This window comes from Musca vetustissima, unplaced genomic scaffold, assembly GCF_032173495.1.
Source record: "Musca vetustissima isolate MV318-11 ecotype Yass unplaced genomic scaffold, APGP_CSIRO_Mvet_v1 utg5655, whole genome shotgun sequence".
In the NCBI taxonomy this organism is placed as follows: domain Eukaryota; kingdom Metazoa; phylum Arthropoda; class Insecta; order Diptera; family Muscidae; genus Musca; species Musca vetustissima.
Genome location: NW_026880165.1, coordinates 69,426 through 91,491, shown reverse-complemented (window position 1 = coordinate 91,491; position 22,066 = coordinate 69,426). Strand labels below are relative to the sequence as shown.

At 37.7% G+C, this 22,066-nt stretch overlaps 4 non-coding genes across 4 annotated transcripts; 2 read left to right on the top strand and 2 right to left on the bottom strand.

Moving 5' to 3' along the window:
* The first annotated feature begins 16,667 nt into the window (after positions 1-16,667).
* Positions 16,668-16,741, top strand: Trnat-agu (transfer RNA threonine (anticodon AGU)). Its single transcript has one exon. It is a non-coding gene; the product is annotated as a tRNA-Thr (tRNA).
* Positions 16,742-19,302: 2,561 nt separating this feature from the next.
* On the bottom strand, positions 19,303-19,376 carry Trnat-agu (transfer RNA threonine (anticodon AGU)). Its single transcript has one exon. It is a non-coding gene; the product is annotated as a tRNA-Thr (tRNA).
* Positions 19,377-20,186: 810 nt separating this feature from the next.
* On the bottom strand, positions 20,187-20,260 carry Trnat-agu (transfer RNA threonine (anticodon AGU)). The gene has a single exon. It is a non-coding gene; the product is annotated as a tRNA-Thr (tRNA).
* A 662-nt stretch (positions 20,261-20,922) lies between these two features.
* On the top strand, positions 20,923-20,996 carry Trnat-agu (transfer RNA threonine (anticodon AGU)). Its single transcript has one exon. It is a non-coding gene; the product is annotated as a tRNA-Thr (tRNA).
* Positions 20,997-22,066: the final 1,070 nt, after the last annotated feature.

The following is a 22,066-nucleotide window of genomic DNA, read 5'->3' as shown; positions in this document are numbered from 1 at the left end:
TTTACTGGTGCTTACGTATTCAGATATTATTTAATAAACCATTATCACACTAAAGGGCGGAAATATAGCTCTGATCGCTTTGAAATGTTCCATGTGGTTCCAGTTATGGTCAATGACAACGCCTACAATTTTCGGGGATGATCAGATAATTAGTTTGGGATGAAGTGGACCGAAAACTTGTTTTCGATTCGATCTACAGGCTAATATTATACATCACAACATAACCCACGGTGAAGGGAGCATGGACATGTAATTAGAAGGGATGTACTGAATATTGGTAATATTCGGAAAATATGCTGTTGCTGTTGACCTCTAATCGAGAAAGAGGGTGCAACAATCAGGAAATATTACCCAGGCTGGGAATAAAATCCCCAGAAAGATGGAGTTCTGTGGTAGTTGTGTAGGGTATCATATGGCCGTCCGACTATACTGCTCCGCTCACTGGTTTTCTTTTTTACTTCGGAGAGAAAAGAAAAATGAGCCCAAATAGTGGTAAAGTAGAGCGAAGTAGGAAACTATTTGTGATATTAATGAAATGCTTACATTTTTGGAAAAATAGTGGCTTTCCCGTGATTATAATTATTGTTACTTGTTTTTAAAGCAAGGTACATGTACTATATGGAAAAAATTACATATGAAAATATTCATTAATTGCCCTTAGTTTGTCTACAGATTATCAATATCTCTTATTGAAAATCCACTGTTCCTTCAGTGCGACTATAAAGGCTGATTGACTATCTAGCCGTCTTTAGAAAATCCCCACTCTTCACCTTGTGAGTCACCAAAGATCTGCCCAAGAAAAGGCTGGTTTTCCTAAAAAAAAAGATAAATAACCTCTCCCCTGCGAATCCTGGGATTTTTTTCTCATTTGAAAATAGCTCATTAAATTTGCACAAAAACAAATCTAATAATGATGCTTTGAATAATAAGCACTTATAAATGATTTTGAAATGTTGTTGTTGGCGGCACTTCGTCCATGACCATAGACTTTCAGTTAATTTCCATAAACAAAATGATTTTGCGATAAATCCATACAGAAGCTATAAGAACATCGAAGAAAAAAAAAAAACAAAAACACAACTAAACCCGATGACAAATGTTAAACAAACGTACAAAATAAATTAAAAAACAACAGAAGTTCGGAATAAAAATATCTGTGGCTTGTGACTCACGATTCTCTCAAAATGTTATAGAAGAGGACAAAGAAGTAAAGGTAGTTAGCACTTGTATTGGAAGAAGCCAAAAATGAAAAGAAAACAAAAAAACACTTTGTTGCCACATGAATCTTGGCCAGCTCATCAGATTTCTTAATTTAATTGGCTGGCTGGATGGCTGTTGACTTTTTTCTTTCTTGGTTAGAATTTGGTTGGAAGGAAATGTTGAGATTTCAAAAAGCCAGGGAATCCTAGTAGTGACTTAGCAATGAATACGTAATATATAGTTTGGTCTCTTCGATGTATTTGGGAAAGCGATAGACGGGACGGACAGACAAAACAAAAAGTTCTTTTTTCACACCTTGTTTTTTTGGAGGCTTTATCTCCCCAAGTGTTTTTCACAGACAAAGTGTCTGCTGTCTTAGTCGGGTTTAGCATAGCACAGCAGCCAAAAGAAATAAATACCACAGAAGTCAATACGCGGTCAAATGTACTGCGAGACGACATCATACCAACACCTTGTAGCTTGTTTTATTTATTGTTAAATCGAATTGAAGTTTGTTTTTTTTTTTGTCGTTGCTGGTCTTTTGTAATGCTTCTTAAGTTCCAGCAAAACCATTAACACCTCACTATTTTTTTATTTTAGTTTGTCAGATCTTTGAATGAGTAGCACAGTAAGTCTTCTTCCTCCTGACTTTGGCTTGTCTTGATCAATGGTGGATGGATCACCACCAGCACCAACAACATATGGTGGCGAACGTTTTCGAACGTTTTTATGTTTTTGAATATGTTTTGGTGTCATTTCAAATTAAAATACAGACACCACTCGATGTAGTCCCCAAAATGTACTCCCATCTTCACACCAGCCTCACAAAATGTTAGCTAAGAGCGATAAACGATCTTCTTCGTTTTCTCTCTCGCCATCCATATACATTTTACATTCAGCCTGTTAAGGTTGGTGTTTTGGGAAGCTGATGTTGTTACTGCTACTGGTCTTTGTTTAATGCTGCCTTACATTGACCGAATTGTTGGATGCGGATGCTAGCCTCCATCCTCTATCACACCTCTTATTTTGCACTTGTAAATGAATTGCGAATAAAAAAAAATCGTGGGAATTAATTTGATATCTGGAAATTTTTGAATTCTTTTGCAGAAAGGGAAAAGCTAAAGAGAGGGATAGGGGAATGGCAACCGATGAAGGGTCACAGTGTATATAAAGGCGAGCAGAAAGCCCATAGTGCCCTTAGAGACGATATGTAAGGTCACTGAGAACCAAAAATTGGACACCTCAAAATATATATTATTGTTGTAAATTTTCCCATAAAATACCGTTCCATTTAAGATATTTTAATGATTAAGGCTAATTTTTCAAAATTAGTGACTGTAATTTGACATTCCGGGTTCCAAGTGGATTAAATTCTTTTCAGAAATTTGTCAGCTTAGGTCCATGTCCCCATAATATAAAGAAACTGTCCAATTCTATATATTTCAATATTCCTCTGCGTATTTTCTTACCGAAATGGTGGGCATTTCCACCGGGTTCATTGGGAAACTAATCTTCTTCGAAGACAATTTTTAATATAGGTTGTTGTTTTGAGATACCTTCTCCTCGTTTACGACTTATTTATGATCTTAACCAGATTATTTTCAACATGCCATTTACAATTTCGTTCCATGTATTGACATGGCAATAAAAGGGTCCTGACTCATTTTAGACATTCTCAGTGCCAAACTCATAATGGAGCTTATGAAAAACCCTACCAGACCATTGAAGGGCCAGTGAGTCTAAAACCCAAATTAATCTCTACAGATATACTGAAGGAGAGTCTCCAAATACGATCTGAAGGGCCCTAGAATCTTTAAAGCTGATCTGAATGACCAGCAGGTCTATATATGCGAACTGAATGGCCAAGAAGATTATATTTACGAAATCAAACACTTGAGAGTACCAGAGACCTGTAGAAGGGCCAGTGCGTATATGGATCAGATATTAAGTTTAGTAATTCTTTAGAGGTAAGCTGAAGGGACAGTGATTCCTATAGAAGAGGGCGAATCTCTAAAGGCGGACTGATGGGCCAGTGAATTTTGATAAACTAGCGGAAAATATGGGAGTATCCGTAGTTTCGCTGAAAAAGAACAACCAAGAAATGTCTATATCAAGATGCAGTAGTGTTTTGAAGTGCTACATAGCCACTTTGGAATTGCAATCGATATGTAGGGGGATTGGGCGTATTCCCGTACAATCAAATGGGTTTGTGAGTGGTTACTGACAAGTTTAAGGGTGAGGAAATCGACAATCAAATGATCTGGAATGGGTGCCTATAGACGAGCTTAAGTACCACAGAATCTGTTGAAGCTACTTCAAGAGCAATGGATGTGGGGTGCGCCTCTAGTTAACTACTGAAAATAAGAAGAACCATTCCTCGACAGGTTAGCCGTCGGGGAACCACTGCTTCCGTATTTATAGGTTAGGATAACTACACGTATTCCTTGTTTCTCAATTTTCCTTCTTCTTCTTCTTTATTTTTTTTATCTTGGACATATTTCGGATTTCCCAACATTATGATCCCAACCGGTATGTCTCGTCTAAACACCGGTTCCAACATGGAAGCTATATTGACGAGTTGTAGGGTTAGACAGTCTGAATAGACGGACTGAAGATAGGTCAGATTGTTGAGATTTAGACGCGTTGAAGGCAGGCCATTGAGTCAATATATAGACGAGCGAAGTCGAAGATGTTCCTATTGACTTGCTAAGGGCAGGTCAGTGGGTACATAGTGTGGATCTTAAGAACAAAGCGGTCTTCATAGACGAAATAATGGGCCATAAAAATTCCCCAGACGAGCTGGAGGTCCATATATTCTCTGTGGCCGATCTAAAGGTCTGCTGAAGTGGTGATAATGCCACATTTTTTGGAGAGTATATTTAGCTATTCATGTCGTTATTAGTTCTCCAGCATCTCTCATTGCAAAATACCAATTAAAATGGTTTTCATTCTTAAATTCTTACCTAATATAAAACCCACACCAATGTTTCTTCTGCCATCCAGTTAACCAGATGTACATGTTTTGCCCATTCGAAATTCATTCACAAAAGAATTCCCTTCGATTCGATACTTCGATGTTTTGGTTTTCCCTTGAATTCAAAGAAAAAAAAACGAAACGAAATGAAATGAAAAGCATTCGGAATCACGCTGCCACACAAAACAGCAGCAGCTTCTTAAATAATGAAATCTTTTCGCACAATCTCAAATTGCTCATTAACATTTTGTGTTCGGGCTATCATCTGTGAAAATCGCAACGAAAGAGCTGAAGAGGAGTTGAAGGATGTAAAAATAAACAAAAAAAAAAAAATGATTCTTGTTTGGTGAGAAGCTTTGGTTGTGGTTGGATTTTAATGAATGAAAATTAAAATTTAATGAATGAATTGGAAGGAGGAGGTGGACATTTTGAAAAACTCTAGTCGAACTATAGGATCCAGTTATGATTCTGTTACATAGTTAATTAGGACCTTACCTAAAAACGTTGGGATTCTCCTTAGATGAGCTGAAGGAAATCTTAAAACAATATCTAAAGGGAGTTTCTATAGGTTAAAAGATGCAGAAAGTGGTCCTAGAATGGTAAAGAAAGCGAGTCTCTGTAAAAGAGATGAAGATAGACACTACAGAAATGAGGAGTGTATTATCTATAGACTAGCTAGATGGGAGTCTCCTTATACTTGCTGAAGCAGGGGACGGGACAAAGGGAGCCTGTATTGGCGATTTATGCATATCCGTCCGTCTGTCTGTCCATGTTAAATTGTAAACAAAGTACAGGTCGCATTTATAATCCGAATTGGATGAAATTTGGCATAGGTCACTTATTCGGCCCAAGGACGAACCCTATTGAAATTGGGAAAAATCGGTTCAGATTTAGATATAGCTCCCATATATATATTAAACCGATTTAATGTAAACGGTCCCTATATATCTTTCGATTTGCACGAAATTTGGTACAGCCTCATCATTTAGGTCTAGAATGATGTCTGCCAAGTTTCGTGAAAATCGGTCCAGATTTAGATATAGCTCCCATATATAGTTTTGTCCGATTTCATGTAAATGGTGCCCCAAAGTCTTTATATATCTTTCGATTTGCACGAAATTTGACATAACGTATTGAATTAAGCTTAGAGTGATGTCTTCCAAGTTTCAAGAAAATCGGTTCAGATTTAGATATAGCTCCCATATATAGTTTCGTCCGATTTCATGTAAATGGTGCCCCAAAGTCCCTATATATCTTTCGATTTGCACGAAATTTGGCATACCGTACTGAATTGAGCCTAGAATGATGTCTGCCAAGCTTCATGAAAATCGGTCCTGATTTAGATATAGCTCCCTTTTATTATAGATTGATTTTAAGTAATTGACGCACCAAGGAACCAATAGGAACAAAACGTTCTGAAATAAGTATAACCTAACCTGTGACAAGTTTGTTTGAAATCGGTTAATATTTGGATAGAGCTTCCATATATTTTTTTTTGCCCGATTTCAAGTAAATTGGGCATCAAACTCCTCATGTTAGTCAGATTGACATCAAATTTTGCACTACGTACAAAATTGGGCATAGAATTACGTAGTTGCGTTTTCTAGAAGTACGGGCATACGGATGACCTATTTATATTTGTTTGAAGTCGATTTACATACTTTATGGATAGATCTAGGTAGATTCACATTTAGATAAATATCACATATTTTATTTCATCCAATTTCATGTTAATAGTCCTGTTTAATGTACCCATAGTGGTGAAGGGTATCATATAGTCGGCCCCGTCCGACTTTACTACTTTCCTTACTGGTTTTTATTAATAATGTCATCTTTTTTAATTACCACTATAATTTGTATTTAATTATTGGCCATCAACAGAAACAGCAACAACTTCAACAGCAGCAGCATTACATATTGTCGGGACAATGTATGACACCTGCCGGCCTGCCTGCCGCACTCAATTCCGAACTTGACTTTTAATGACAACCAGGTCGACTGAAGAACACATATTTTGCATTCTTCGGCCACATATCATTTCTGTTCAGTTTGCCCTCACTTGGATGGTGGAAATGACGAAAAGTACTGGGTGATTAATTACCATGGCCAAAGAAACACTTTAACTGCATTTTATTGCGTATTTAATTGCAAATTGCAATAATAAAACTTATCATAAAAATTGTTCGTAAAGAATGGAAAGAAAAACAAAAAAGGGTCGGTGTTAAAAATTCAAGTCTCATCTTGATCTTTTAACTTTTCAGAGAGAGGATTAGATGACGGTCTATAGTATATAATATGACTGGACCTAATGAGGAAATAACCACCCCCTCTCAGTCTAATCTCTTTGCTCCAATAATAAGCTAGCAACACAATGTTCCCTGTACTGTTAAAGAATCATTCTAACCACTTTCTTGGCCGTTAGTCAACCAAACCCTAAATAACCCAAAACAAACAGCTCCATTAAGAGCCGTTACTTTTTAATGTGTTGTGAAAATAAATTGTTAGGGAGTACCACCTTTTTGGCACAAACAAAGACGGACGCACACACTTCACCCTCTCGGATCACTCATTAATGCCGAATAAAATTGCCAGAGTGTTTCATGAATATTCATAAATATGCAATTTAAAATTTAAGGACATTTTCGAACAAGAAGCAAACAATTTTTTTTATCAATAACTTAATATCAAAGATAAATACACATACGCACACATGAATACATTTATAAGTGTGGTAAACATGTGAAGGGTGGAGTTCTGTTTTTTCGAAATTAGTTAACAAGGACATGTCTTAAAGACTTTTTGACAATACTTTTCCCCTTTGATTTTGCAAACATTTTTGAGGGGGGATATTGCCAAAAAACGTGTGGGGTATGAGTGACAACTTCGAAATGGAAATGACGTTTTGATGAGTGACAAAGAGTGGCGAAGGGGGGAAAAGGGCCATAAAGTCCTCCAAAAATTTAACGTACCTAAGAGCTGAAGGTTTTGTGAGCATCTGAGGGTTCAGACAAACTATAGACGAAGGGAGTCTGTAACGACTTCAGGTCGTCCATGAAGACCTGCCTTTGATCTACATAAACGCAGCCTTCATTTTGCCGAGAGGACCATTTTTAGCTCGTTTACAAAAAAGCCTTAATTTTCTCTATAAATGCGACCTTCAGTTCGTCTTTAAAGCCTCCCTTCAGCTCGTCTATAAAGCCACCCTTCAGCTCGTCTATAAAGCCACCCTTCAGCTCGTCTATGAAAGACTCCCTTCAGCTCGTCTATGAAAGACTCCCTTCAGCTCGTCTATGAAAGACTCCCTTCAGCTCGTCTATAAAGACTAGCCTTCAGCTCGTCTATAAAGGCTAGCCTTCAGCTCGTCTATAAAGACTAGCCTTCAGCTCGTCTATAAAGACTAGCATTCAGCTCGTCTGTAAAGACTAGCCTTCAGTTCGTCTATAAAGACTAGCCTTCAGCTCGTCTATAAAGACTCCCTTCAGCTCGTCTATAAAGGCTAGCCTTCAGCTCGTCTATAAAGACTAGCCTTCAGCTCGCCTATAAAGACTAGCATTCAGCTCGTCTGTAAAGACTAGCCTTCAGTTCGTCTATAAAGACTCCCTTCAGCTCGTCTATAAAGACTAGCCTTCAGCTCGTCTATAAAGACTACTCCCTTCAGCTCGTCTATAATGACTCCCATCAGCTCGTCTATAAAGACTCCCTTCAGCTCGTCTATAAAGGCTAGCCTTCAGCTCGTCTATAAAGACTAGCCTTCAGCTCGTCTATAAAGACTACTCCCTTCAGCTCGTCTATAATGACTCCCATCAGCTCGTCTATAAAGACTCCCTTCAGCTCGTCTATAATGACTCCCTTCAGCTCGTCTATAAAGACTAGCCTTCAGCTCGTCTATAAAGACTATCCTTCAACTCGTCTATAATGACTCCCATCAGCTCGTCTATAAAGACTCCCTTCAGCTCGTCTATGAAAGACTCCCTTCAGCTCGTCTATAATGACTCCCTTCAGCTCGTCTATAAAGACTAGCCTTCAGCTCGTCTATAAAGACTATCCTTCAACTCGTCTATAAAGACTCCCTTCAGCTCGTCTATAATGACTCCCTTCAGCTCGTCTATAAAGACTACTCCCTTCAGCTCGTTTATAAACACTCCCTTCAGCTAGTCTATAAAGACTCCCTTCAGCTAGTCTATAAAGACTCCCTTCAGGAATCTTTATAGGCTCTGGTAAGATCTCTTCAGCTCGTCTATAAAAACCGGCTTCAGTTCATCCATAAAGACAGTCTTAAGCTTGTGTATAGAGCCTATAAGGAATCCTCCAGCTCTATAGCCTTCAGCTCGTCTATGAAAGACTCCCTTCAGCTCGTCTATAAGGACTCTCTACAGCTCGTCTATAAAAACTCCCTTCAGCTCGTCTATAAAGACTCCCTTCAGGAATCCTTATAGGCTCTGGTAAGATCTCTTCAGCTCGACTATAAAAACCGGCTTCAGTTCATCCATAAAGACAGTCTTAAGCTTGTGTATAGAGCCTATAAGGAAGCCTCCAGCTCTATATAAAGACTGCCTATATGTTGCCTAGGAAGACAACCCTCAGCTTGTCTATGATGACAGGCTTCAGCTGTCTAAAGGAGCCGCCTCCGGATGAAACCCCATTTCATTTCATCTATAAAATCTACCTTTATTCACCCTTCCTCTCGTCTATAAAGAAGTCTTCAGTTCGCCTGCATTTCTCTTACCTTCAAGGAAGCCGTCAGCTGGTCTATGGAGACTTTCTCCAGGTTTTCTATAGGGACTGTCTGTTATTGCGATCATAGAGACGCAATACTGCCACTCACGCCACTTAAAGAGACGTCATCATATCGCCAATAGAGAGTCCTTTCAGCTCGCGTAAAGGATCTTATTTCAGCCGATCCTTTAGTATCATTTCAAAGAAACCCCCATTAATCCATTTCACCACAATGATACCTCTTGTGTATCGCCATATTTTGAATTTGGCAATAAAGTCATATAATTTGGTCATAAATTACGGTAATTATCATTAAACAGGATAAGCCCCCATATCAACCATAAAAGGAATTGTCAAAATAATAAAATAAGAAAGAAAAGAAGAATTAGAATTGAAGAAGCGATGGAAAACCTGTCACTCATTAAGGAATCCCTAGCCAATCCAAAATAAAAAAAAAACCCTCAAAGAGGAGATAAAAGTGTGCCAAGGCAATCATCCTCATAATCACAAGGAGCCTTATTATTATCCTTTCCAAAAAGCACATATCTTCAGCAAATTAAACAGAAGGAAAACCAGGGGATAATTTCACGAATTATGCGGCTTGTTTTGGCGATTTGGCAAACGGACGAACAAATATCCTGAAATGTTAAGCCAAAAGGATAACAAATATGACAAGAGTGGTTGAATAATCTACACCTGCAGAACTGGTTTTCCTTGGTCACTTCAATTGAGAGTAATTGGCCTTACAAATTTATGTAAGTAGTTTTTTTTAAATTTTTCTTCCAAAAGGGGAAAAACTTGTCTAAGCTTGGAGTTTTTGTATTAGGCGGAAAATTGCCTAGAAGTGACCACATGAAAAGAGGGTAAGGGATCTGTTTCATTAAAGTGACCCATTCGCATAGCCGTTTGGCGGCATCTTCTGTGTTAATGATATGAAATGGTATTTGACATATTAACCACCAGCACCACCACCAGCGAAAAAGGGTAATCATTCTGCCAGGCACACCTTGCATATGCCTCCTTTTTAAAGGACATTGGGAGCAGATGAATGCCTTGGACTACAAGTAAACCATCTCAGGAATTAAAACGTTATCAATTTGAACTCATTTATTGAAGGGTGATTTCAGTGTGCCAGTGTCTTTGATGTAGAAGGGGTTGCAAGACATGGTTTTCTTACAACCTCAGTGTCCCTAAGTTAGTGTATTTTTTTTCATACTTGGCTGTGCCATCCTACCTAACACGTGCCACATTTACTTAATTGCTATGGCAAATTCCTTGTCCACTTTTGTTATTTGCTTGTACATGGCACAAATAATGTTTTCTGAAAATTACTTGTTATAATTTATTGAAATTAAGTGCAGGACAAAATTGTTGTTTAGAAAAATGTATGATAGCAGGCAGAAAAATTGATCGGGGATATTTTTTTAATTAATTTTTTTTAATAAGTTAGGCTATGAAAGAGCAAACAAAGAGCAATGGAGCTTGAATCCACTCACTTTAATGATAGCAATATTGAAAAAATATATATTTTTTTATAGAAAGAATTGTCAGAGCTGAGGTTAAGTTTTTAAGAAAAATTGATTGCTTGCTATAAAATATAAATGTATCCTTATCCCTGCAGACCAAAACTTACTATGCGGGTAATAGAAACAAATAGTATAGAAAGTACGAAGAAGGGTGTAATAAAATTAGGTTGCAGAGCCTAAATAACGAGTCTCGCATCGTTGCCATCCTGCGATTGTAAGCAAACATCTCCTTCAGATTTGGATGTCTTTGTAACTGTACCTTGTAATGTGACCGTTTCATACATTATGCACTACCCAAGTTAATGTCAACCCACCTCAATATTTTGTAGTAAGTAACGTCTCACAGTAAACCTAAGCCGGCATCATTACCTGTGTTCTTTAACTTCAAAGCATTAATCGACAGACACTTTTCTTGAAGTACATAATAATTCTCATTCACTTCGTAGTACCATACGGATATATGTTCCACTTTTTCATGCCGAAGGGTACGATCTCGGACGTTAATGAACTACGAGTGTTATTAACAACGTTTCAGACTCGCTCATAGCCAGCTTCCCGCTCTTTGCCAGCTACACGCTCAAACACTAATAACCAATAACTACTAACCGAACCCTGACAAACCCGAACCAGCCGACCAGAGATGGTCCGTCAGAAACAGTGACGTAAATTACATACATTTCCGACTTATAATACATACGCCAGAAACGTCGGAAACCAGGTTTTTGACAAAATAGATTTCCCTTAATCAATTTGGAAATTACCGTTAAGAATTTTTTTTTATCAGTTATAAGGAATAGTCAGATATATGTAAAAATAATATATATTCGAAAATAACTGTATATGGTAATAATATTCAAATAAATGGTTTACCATTTATTACATTTTATACAGGTATATGACGTTTTCGACGTTTACACCTTTTTGACAGTCGAAAGCCAAAAAATTCGTCACACGGACCATCCCTGCAGCCGACCAACGAGTCGACCAGCCGATCACCAACTAGGCCGAGTATTTTCGAGCCTACTGTAGCCCACCGATCTCCAACGTACCGACAGCAGCTGGCCGAGCAGTGTTACCGCTGGGAATTTTAAAAAAGTTACACAAAAAGTAGTTCCCTTGAAAAAACAAAGTCGTACAGAAAAATACATTTGTCAATAAAACTGTTCCGAGAATATGCCAGATACTCTTGGAACACAAAAACGACGTAGACGAATCCAAATTAGTTTGAATTTACACATAAAAAGGAAAATACAACTTAAAAACCAGTGAGCGGAGCAGTATAGCCGACCATATGATACCCTACACAACTACCACGGAACTCTAACTTTCTGCGGATGTTTATTTCGACTCTGGGCAATATTTCGTGATATTTGCTCCCACTTACCCGATTAAAGGTCAACAGCACCTTTTCCTTACACCGACATATTTTCCGAATATCAAAATATTCAGAATAGCGCTTCTAATTACTTTTCCAGATTCCCTTCGACATAGATTGCATTGTGATGTTCGGCTTTTAATTGTGGCCTATAGATCAAAAAACACAAAAATTTAAGTTTTTGGTGCATTTCATCCCAAAATTTCTATCTTATCATCATCGAAAATGATAGCCGTTCTCCTTGACTATAACTAGAACCTCATGGACAATGTTGAAGCGATCAGAGCTATATTTCCGCCCTCTGGGTAATGGGCAACTAAATTATATCTGAATACGTATGCACCTGAAAATACTTAAGTGTAACTCTCACACCCGAGTACATACGACAATATAATTGGTATAAATTTAAAGGTCAACCACTCCTCTTGGATATGCTATCAACTTCTCGGGTCTTTGTTCTTCAGGGGTAAATATATACACTATAGAATACAAATTTTGTAATTTTTCACACAAAAGTCAGGGTCCATTTTCACACAAAAGTCAGGTCATATTGACCGATCTTCATAAAAATAGGCATTCTTATTCTGTGCCCCGATCCCCTTCTCGCGGTGTTTGTGCCATAATTGCGGCCTCTGGAGCGACCAGAAAACCCGACAAAAATAAAGTTATTGGTCCATTTCATCCTCTAAATAATAACCGATCTTTTCCAAAAACAATAGGGGTCTTCATTAGCCAGAACCCATCCTACATGCAAAATTTCGTGAAGATTGGTCCATAACTGTGGCCTGTATCGTTTTTACAAATTATAATGGACGGACGGACACACATGCCTAGATCGACTCAGCTAGTCGAGATATGACGATCGGTATACTTAAAGGTGGGTCTAGGATCAATATTTCGCGGCGTTACAAACTTTTGGTGCTGCACAAAGCTATAATACCCTGACAACATAGTTGTGTACGGTATAAATAACAGGGAAGAAAAGTCGCACAATGCTTAAAAAGTTGCGCACAGAGTTACAGGGCATCAAAAAGGTTGCAAAGTGCGTCTTTAGTCACACAACGGTAACCCTGTAGCCGAGTATCTTCGTGCCGACTGTAACCAGCCGATCACCAACGAGCCGACATCAGTTAACCCAGCACCTTCGAGCCGACCACAACAAACTTGAATACAAACCGAATACAAGCCGATTAGTTTCCAGCCGACATCACTTATTAACGATCCATATCCAGTCACCAATACCACGATTAAAAGATTCCATCCATCAACACATAAAAACTTACCTCACATCCAAACTATTATTCATATTGTAAACACCAGAGTATTATAATAAAGATTGAAATCGTAATAAGTCGTGTTTTTACTTAAGATTTGTGGGTCCTTAGGTTGACCCTGGCAGCGATTGAACTTACTTCTGCCTTAGTTAAAAGCATTTGTTATAACCTCGCTACCAGCAGGCCATGAAAGTGGATTTGGATTTACACAGGGATAAATCAGTCTGGACTTAACCTTCCGAGCAAGGTGGCGATCCAAAATCAAATTCAAGGGTAGTAACCATTTTAACACAAGGGTAATGAGGCTGATAAGATGGTAGAGGAAGTGAGCAAGGATATCGCCAAAAGTGACAACAAGAAAACAGCAGTTATCTGGGACACAAATCCGAAAACTGAACGCAAACTGCTGTGAAGAGGATTAGGTCTTTGGAACAGTTGACGAATTCCAAACCCGTAAAAAAGAAAAATTGCTTCCAGTCTTTTGATAAACAGAGAAAGCTGTGTCAATCCAAAGTTGAATAAAACTGTCATGAGAATCCATTGACTGAGTGCAGCGAAGCTTGCTCTAATATCAAGAGCGCGGCATCGGAATCTTCGGTAAGAATTGGGAATGCCAAAAGGAAAAGGGTTGCAATAATTGGTAAGAAAACGTCATATTATGCGAAGATTGTCATGAGGAGCGATGAAGTGATCGATGTAAATAGTGCGTCCGGTAGACTAAAAAAGAGACCCAAATGGATTTGATGGATGTGGTAAATATTAAGATCATAGATCACATGCTGCAAGGAGGCACACATCAACGATCTGGCCAGCTGCGCATTCAAGAGGGATTATTTAATGCTATAATTTGAGTCATCCAAGAGCATAGAAGCTCTGAAAAAACTAGTAACAAGATTTATATCAACTACAAATGTCCTTCGTCAGTGGTTGGTCTTTGGTATGCATTAGAAGAAAAAACTACCGATGAAAAGGTTAAAAGTCTTCCGCTGAAAGGAGAATAAAGTATGGTATTTCCTTGTGGTGGGCTTAGACAGGTATTTTACTTGAAGATTGAAAAGGCTGGGTGTGAAAGGAGAAAGGGAGGAGAAAGCCACAAAATGTATGTAGAACAAAATACTTCCACAGGAAGGAGAACAAAGTATGGTCTCTCCTTGTGGTAGGCTTGGACAGATCTTCTACTTGAATGGAGAATGCCACAAAAAGTAGCTGTATATCTAGTATATCATGGATTTGTATATCAGTATCTTTATAAGTATTTTGATAGTCCTAGGCTAATTTTTCAACTGAAGTGACTATGTGACGTAATGGCTGTAATTGGCATTCCGAAATTTTAGTGGGTAAAAAGCAATTTCTTCTTCTGAAGCATGGGTACTTGCGAAAGCAAATGAGACAGCGTTTGAGAAAAATTCTCCGGAAGATCTATGACCCGATCTGCGTCGATGGTGAATATCGCCGTCGAATGAACCATGAGCTATACCATCTATTCTCGGACATCGACATAGTCAGACGGATCGAGCTGCTGCGACTGCGATGGCTAGGCCATGTTGTGAGAATGGATGAATTTGCCCCAGCTCAAAAGTCATATAAAAGCGAGCCAAGTGATGGTTCACGCAGAAGGAGAAAGCCACGAATCCGAAAGATCAAGTAGAAGACAACATCTCGGAAAATGGTCTTTCAAATTGGATGAGATGCGCACAAGACCGACGCGTCTGGAAATCTTTTTTAAGTTCGGCTTATGGAACAACCGTTCTGTCATAAGGCAGCTAAGTAAGTATCATAATAAGTGGACCAATATTGATGAAATTTGGTGGAAATATTTACTACCCTATTGGAACCTATAATACTAAATCACAGCCAATTCGGTTGAGAATTGTGTCCAAGCTCCCAAAAATACGGACATTTGGGAGGTACCGTTATATGGAGGCTAGCCTAAAAAGTAGAACAATATAGATAATTTTTGGTAGAGCGATTTGCTGCCCAATGAGAATCCAAAATACAAAATTCCAGTTAATTCGATTCAAAAATGTGTCCAAGCCCCTCAAAATTACGAAATTGGAAGCTACCTTTATGAGGGTACTGGCCTAAAAAGTAGAGCTGCTTAGATAATTTTTGGTTGGAAGATTTGCTACCCAAGGGTAATACAAAATATCTAATTCCAGCCAATTCGGTTGTGTCTAAGCTCTCTAAAATACCGCATTTTGGATGGTACCGTTAAGTAGACCAATATCGATAATCCAAAATATCAAATTACAGGAAATTCGTTTGAAAAGTATTCACAAGTTCCACAAAATACCAAAATTTCGAAGCAACCATTATGAGGGGGCTATTCCCAAATTTCGGCCAATATCGATCAATTTTGGTAGGAAGATTTAATAGTCCATGATAACCTACAAAACCAAATTACAGTCAAATTGGTGGACAAAAATGGACTCAATCTGCCCAAAATTACGAAATTTAGGATCAACCGTTATTTCGAAACAAACCTAAAAAGTGGACCAATATTGTTAATTTTTGGTGGGGAGATTTTTTACCCAACGAGAATCCAAAATATCAAATTACAACTGCTTTGGTTGAACAACATGCCAAAAAGCTTCAAAATTCTGAATAATGGGGGGTACCGCAATATGGAGGTTACCCCGAAACAATAGTCAATATGAATATTTTTGGTAGGAAGATTTGCTACCCAATATGAACCCAAATTACAGTCAATTCGGATGAAAAATGTGTCCAAACTCCTTAATATACCGACATTGTGAAGCCATCGTTATATGAGGACTAGTCTAAATTCTGAACCAAAATTTGTAATTTTCGGCTGGATGTACCCCAATAACTCGTAAATCTGAAATAACCGTTAAATGGATGCTACCCTAGAAGCCACCCGGCCAACATTTGAAATTTGTGGTACAAACATTTATTACCCAATGAGAACCCAAAATATAAAATTAATTTTTTGTGTGTTGAAAACCCGAATTAAATTACCGAATATTTGGAAATTATAACAAAACGTAGACCGATTTTACAGTGTATGTGAGAAATTTCAAAACTCTAATTCTCTTTCTGAGCATAAAGCTCCTAATATTTAAAGCTCTATGCTGACAAATGGACATGTCTAAATCGACATAGAATTTAATTCTGATGAAGAATTTTTAGGGGGTATCCGATGAATACTTCAAGGTATTTAGAACGGAATGACAAATTTAATATACATTCCACCTTATGGTGGAAGACATGAAATCTAAAACAATTATTTCAAATTCAAAAATCAATTTCAAAATACAAAACTACGCATGCCGTACATCTGTGTGTTTGTTCATATATCTCTGGCACTTGACATTATCTAATAGATAAACACACATCGGAAATGTGTTTGTGCGTTCACATTGGAAAACATTATCTCTCTCCTTACACAAGAGTACGAACCTCTTGAGAACACAACTATGTGCGCATGTAGCAAACATTTAAAAATAGTTTACACAGTGCGCCTCTGCTCGATTACAAAAATAACACACAGCAGGTAGCCTAGGCCAACATTTCCGCCCACCTTTCAGCAAAATACACACACGCACCCAAAGACGAAGAATTGCTACAGGTGGTGGGCGTAGGGCGCCGTGGCTTAGTTGGTTAAAGCGCCTGTCTAGTAAACAGGAGATCGTGAGTTCGAATCTCGCCGGGGCCTTGAGTTGTTGTTTAGTTTATCTGGAACTATTTTTTGTTGTTGTTAGCGAAAATTAGTACATATTTGATTTACCCTAGTACAATTGTTGTAAGGTTAAGTGTTAAACGGCAATACGTCCCCTCCATTCATCTACTCACTACCACTTATAGCATGTCGGTTTGTTCGTTTATATGCAAATTACAGTTTAACCTCCCGTTGCTGTTATTAAATGCAATCAATGTGTCAATTAACCTGGCAATCATCATCATCAGCAGCATTGTTCGACAGAGTGTGTTGTATCCGAATCCAACCTCCATCATTATCTAGGCATACACTCCGATTGGCGTTGATCTCTGCCAAACTAACTGGTAGATCAATCAATCAATTCATTTGTTGTGAATAAGTAGTTTTACATACTGGCAATTTTTTGTGTGGAGTTTCAAACTTGTTTTCTGGTAGTTCAATTGAAATGATCGGCAATACACATCGAAACATTCAATAGATCCGAGGATAGAGTCACAAACAATTTGTTGGCGTTGTGGTTATTTTGCTTGAAATTAATTTGCCAAAACGGCAGCGGTAGTTAGTGTCAATCAATTTGTCAGTTATAGATCGATCAAAGGGGAGAATTACTTCGTAGCATTATTGACAGTTAACGGATGTTTTCCGTTTCAGCGGGTTGTGAAATGTGAAGGTTATGTAGATGGTGGGGCTATATTATGAGACTTTGTTGGTCCATGGAAAAAAATATTGTTAAAATAAGTAAAAACCAACCCGGCCCTTTACCTAGAAGTTGGACATTCAAAATACCTACATAAATTCGATCGGGACTTTTATATGGAGGCGATGCCACGGTAAATGAATGACATCAGTTTTGAAATTCGGAGAAGGATTGTGATGGCCAACAGATGCTACTATGGTCTAAGTAAGCTGTTTAGAAACGAGGGCACCTTCCGCCAGACCAAAAAAAATCTCCAAAAGATCTATGGGCCGATCTGCGTCCACGGTCGGCGTCGAATGAACCACGAGCTTTACAATTTATACGCGGACATCAACATAGCCAGTCTTATGGAGCTGCAGCGACTACGGTGGCTGGGCCATGTTGTGCGAATGAATGAGCTCAAACGGCATATAAAAGCGAGCCTACAGATGGTTCACGCATAAGGGAAAGACCACGAATTATATGGAAAGTTCAAGTAGAAGAACGTGGCCTTTCTTGGAAATCTTTTTCAAGCTCGGCTTATGGAACAACGGTTCTGTAACAAGCCAGCTAAGTAAGTATACCACGGTAAGTTACTGTCAGGATAAATTCCAAACAATAGACACTCTGTTTGGAAAATTTGGTTATAATCTTGAACCGATAAAGAAAATGGTGGGTGATCTTTGTATGGGGACTATGCAGATAAATGGACGGAGTTGTAATGAAAATTTTCTCTGAAAATGTTGGCTAACCACCAAGGTATCGACAAATTAAGAGATTAATACTTCGATTGGAATATGCGCCTATATCCATGAAGGGGCCGGACCTTTTTATGAGAGCTATACCCAAAGGTCGACCAATATTAAAAATTTTTGGTAGTGAGATTTGCCACCAAATGAGAACTCAAAATATAAATTTATGGACCGATATTAATAATTTTTGGTCGGAGGATTAACTAGTCAAAGAGAACCTAAAATACTAAATTACAATAAATTCGGTTAAAAAATGTACCCAAACTCCTAAAAATACCTAAATTTTGAAGGTATCGTTATATAAGATCTATACCCAAAAATGGATCAATGTTCATAGTTTTTAGTCGAATAACTAACTACCCAAAGAGACCCTAAAATACCAAATTAGAATAAATTCGGTTGAAAAATGTCCTCAAACTCCCCAAAATACCGAAATTTTTAACATATGGCTATATGGGAGCTATACCCAAACATGGATCGATATTGATAATTTTTGGTCGGAAGATTAACTAACTAATGAGAACTCAGAATCTCAAATTATAACCAATTTGGTTAGAAATCTTGGCAAAAATACCGAAAATAGGGAGGTTCCGTTCTATGGGGTCTATACGAAAAAGTGAATCCAAAATACTGAATTACAGAAAATTCGGTGGAAGAAAGTTTCCAATATTCCTCAAATATCGAAAATTAAAGGACCTATGTTGTTAATTTCTGGTAGGAAGATTTTTCACACAATGACCACCTGAAATATAGATTTTAGCAAACTCGGTGGGAACCCAAAATGTCAAATTACAGCCTTCGGTTGAACATTCGCTTTAAAAAATGGCAAAAAATTCCGAAATTTGGGAAGTGCAGTTATATGAGGGGTACCCTAAAAAGTGAACCAATATTGACAATTTTTGGTAGGAAGATTTGTTACCCAATATTAGATCAAAATATCAAATTATTGCCAATTCGATTGAAAAACGTAGCTGAAATCCTCAAAATTCCCAACAATTCGGGGTATCATGATATGAGGTCTACCCTGAAACTTAGGCCAATATCGAATTTTTCTTGAGGAATTCTATTTTTAAAATGTATGCATTTGGATCGGTAAAAAAGTTGGAACATCATGTCCAACTATCGACTATAGGCCCCGGCGAGATTCGAACTCACGATCTCCTGTTTACTAGACAGGCGCTTTAACCAACTAAGCCACGGCGCCATCTTATCCCAAATATTTCGTATATTTTTACTTGAAGGATTGAATTTTTAAAATTTATGGGTCGGAACAAATCGTTTGGTATCTTGGGTTCTCATTGGATAGTAAATCTTCCTACCAAAAAACATGTATATTGGTCCAACCATTTTGGGAGTGATTTCAAACGAATTGTATGTAATTTTAAATTTTGAATTCTCGTTGAGTTGAAAATCTGTCCCAAGATTCGCTGTAGGTCCCTTATTCGGTATTTTGGGTATGAATTCCGACCGAATTGAGTGTAATTTTACCAGATTTTGTATAGCTTCCATATAACGGTATTTGGAGGATGCGGCGAAGTGACTGTAATTTGGAATTCCGGTACCTTTTTAATATTCATTTCAACGCTTCTTACTACATACAATTGGGGTCTTTAAAAATCATGTACTAAGCCGAATTTTTATCTTCCGATATATACGGATTCTCAGTAACATCAATAGAATTCCTTGTTGGGACAAAACATTTTTCCTTCATAAACGTTAAACGAGCTTGAAATGGCCCCGAATTTTGCAATTCCAAATTCGGAGTAAATTTCAAATTCATTGGATTCGAGATTCGAACACTCAACAATCTCCATATTTATTTATTTGCTTTCGTAAGAGTGAACAAGTTTTTATCATTGGGTCACAAAATTGTATTGTATTATTGAGACGTGGCGCCAACAACATTCGTTACATCGAAACTTCTAGAACTTCTTATTGAAATTCCAGAAATTTTATATTTGGTTTTTTACTTCCAAAAATTGTCTAACACAGTTGAATATTGTCTATTCAACTTAGGCCCCGGCGAGATTCGAACTCACGATCTCCTGTTTACTAGACAGGCGCTTTAACCAACTAAGCCACGGCGCCATATACATGTGCTCGTGGAGGGTTAAGATCACAGTTTTTTTTTTTCTATAGAACAACAGATTTCTTCGCTTCCATAATAAATTTAACATAAAACTTAAAATTTAACGTCATCACATAAGACCCAGGCGATATAGTTATGCATTTTTAAAGTTTTAAAAGATGTTGAGTATTTTCAAAGTTTATAGGTCTGTTCCCGTACTTCAAAAATCAACTAGTTTTTACTATTTTGTTTGATATCATACAGGAAAATTTCTTATCGTTGTAAAACGTATTAGATGCAGTACGGGAACATCGGTTTTACGGTTTGTTCCACAACGTTTCTAAGTAATTACCGATCATTCCTTCATCAACAGTTAATGAAGTTTCAAACATACACCGGACCCTAAAGTGAATTGCCTATTCGTCTCACATTTCAAAGTGAAATTTTGAATTCTTGCTTTATTCTTGAATAAATATTTCCTCATCGAAGTCCTCCTTCGATGTCATTTGCAATTCGAATACTGTCGAAACATTGTTCCTTCATGTGCATTTTCAGTTTGAGCTTGGGAAATATGATGGCTGTGATTATTTTTCATTAAGAAATGGCGCCCAATCAATGATTATAGGTTTTATGTGTTTATTATTTTCGTTTGTATTATTTTGAAATGTCAGCGCGATCATCTGGCGCCGTGGCTTAGTTGGTTAAAGCGCCTGTCTAGTAAACAGGAGATCGTGAGTTCGAATCTCGCCGGGGCCTGATATGTGATGGCGTGAAGTTCCGCCTATTTTTCTCACATTGAAATTATGTGTGCAATTTCGAACTATCCTTGCAAATGTGTGTGTGTGGAACATTTTAGAAGGATATATTCCGCATGGAACTTTCGGGAAATGTCGTTTAGATATTCTTCGAAAAATAGTATGCTTCTTGCGCGCCTAATTGAGCTATATAAGTGTGAGTACTGCATTATCGAGGAACTGATTTTCCTTCGAAAAAAACTTAGTAATCAAAGAAAATATCCGTCCATTAATATGCAAAATCTGTCTATCAAAAATTATAAATATTTTGACTCCAAGTTCGGGATGACCCCCATTTGGTCAGGTATTTGGATCGCGTTTTGACTTTTTTATATTTCCACCAAATTTTCTTATATCAGGATTTCAGACATGTTTTTCAGTCGATATTTTGAGTTACTATTGGATGGCAAATATTTTTACGATTTTTTGTCCCATATTAGTTTTGGGTATTTTAATTTATAATTTGGCATTCAGAGAATTTGGTCAGAAAACAACTTCTTCATACAAATATTCCACATCATTTTCCTCTTTGCTGTGTAAAATCCTCCACTGTTCGGGTTATTATTGTCACCCCAGGAGCGAAAGAAAACCTTACATTTTTGAAATAATTGTCCGTAGTGGGAAAGCTAATCAATATACCGAAAGGTTCATTTACAATTCGAAGAGGTTATGATTAAAAGAAGCAGTTTACTAGAATTAATATTGCGATCCGACAGGTAAAATTCTTGGACCATCGTAAGACTAACTTAAGCGATAGCATTTACCAAAGATGTTTTCATTAATCAAGAACGAAAGATAATGGTTTGAAGGCGATCAGATAAGGTTCTAGTTCTAACTATAAACGATGGTACCTGAAACAGTCGATTGAGTACCTCCTTAAATGGTTCTCTTATCAATTTCCGGAAAATCATCGTTTTTGGGATCCGGTGAAGAGATAATATTTGCCAAAGATGTTTTCATTAATCAAGAATGAAAGTTAAAGGTTCGAAGGCTATGAGATGGCGTCAATGTTTCCATACAAAGGTTCCACGC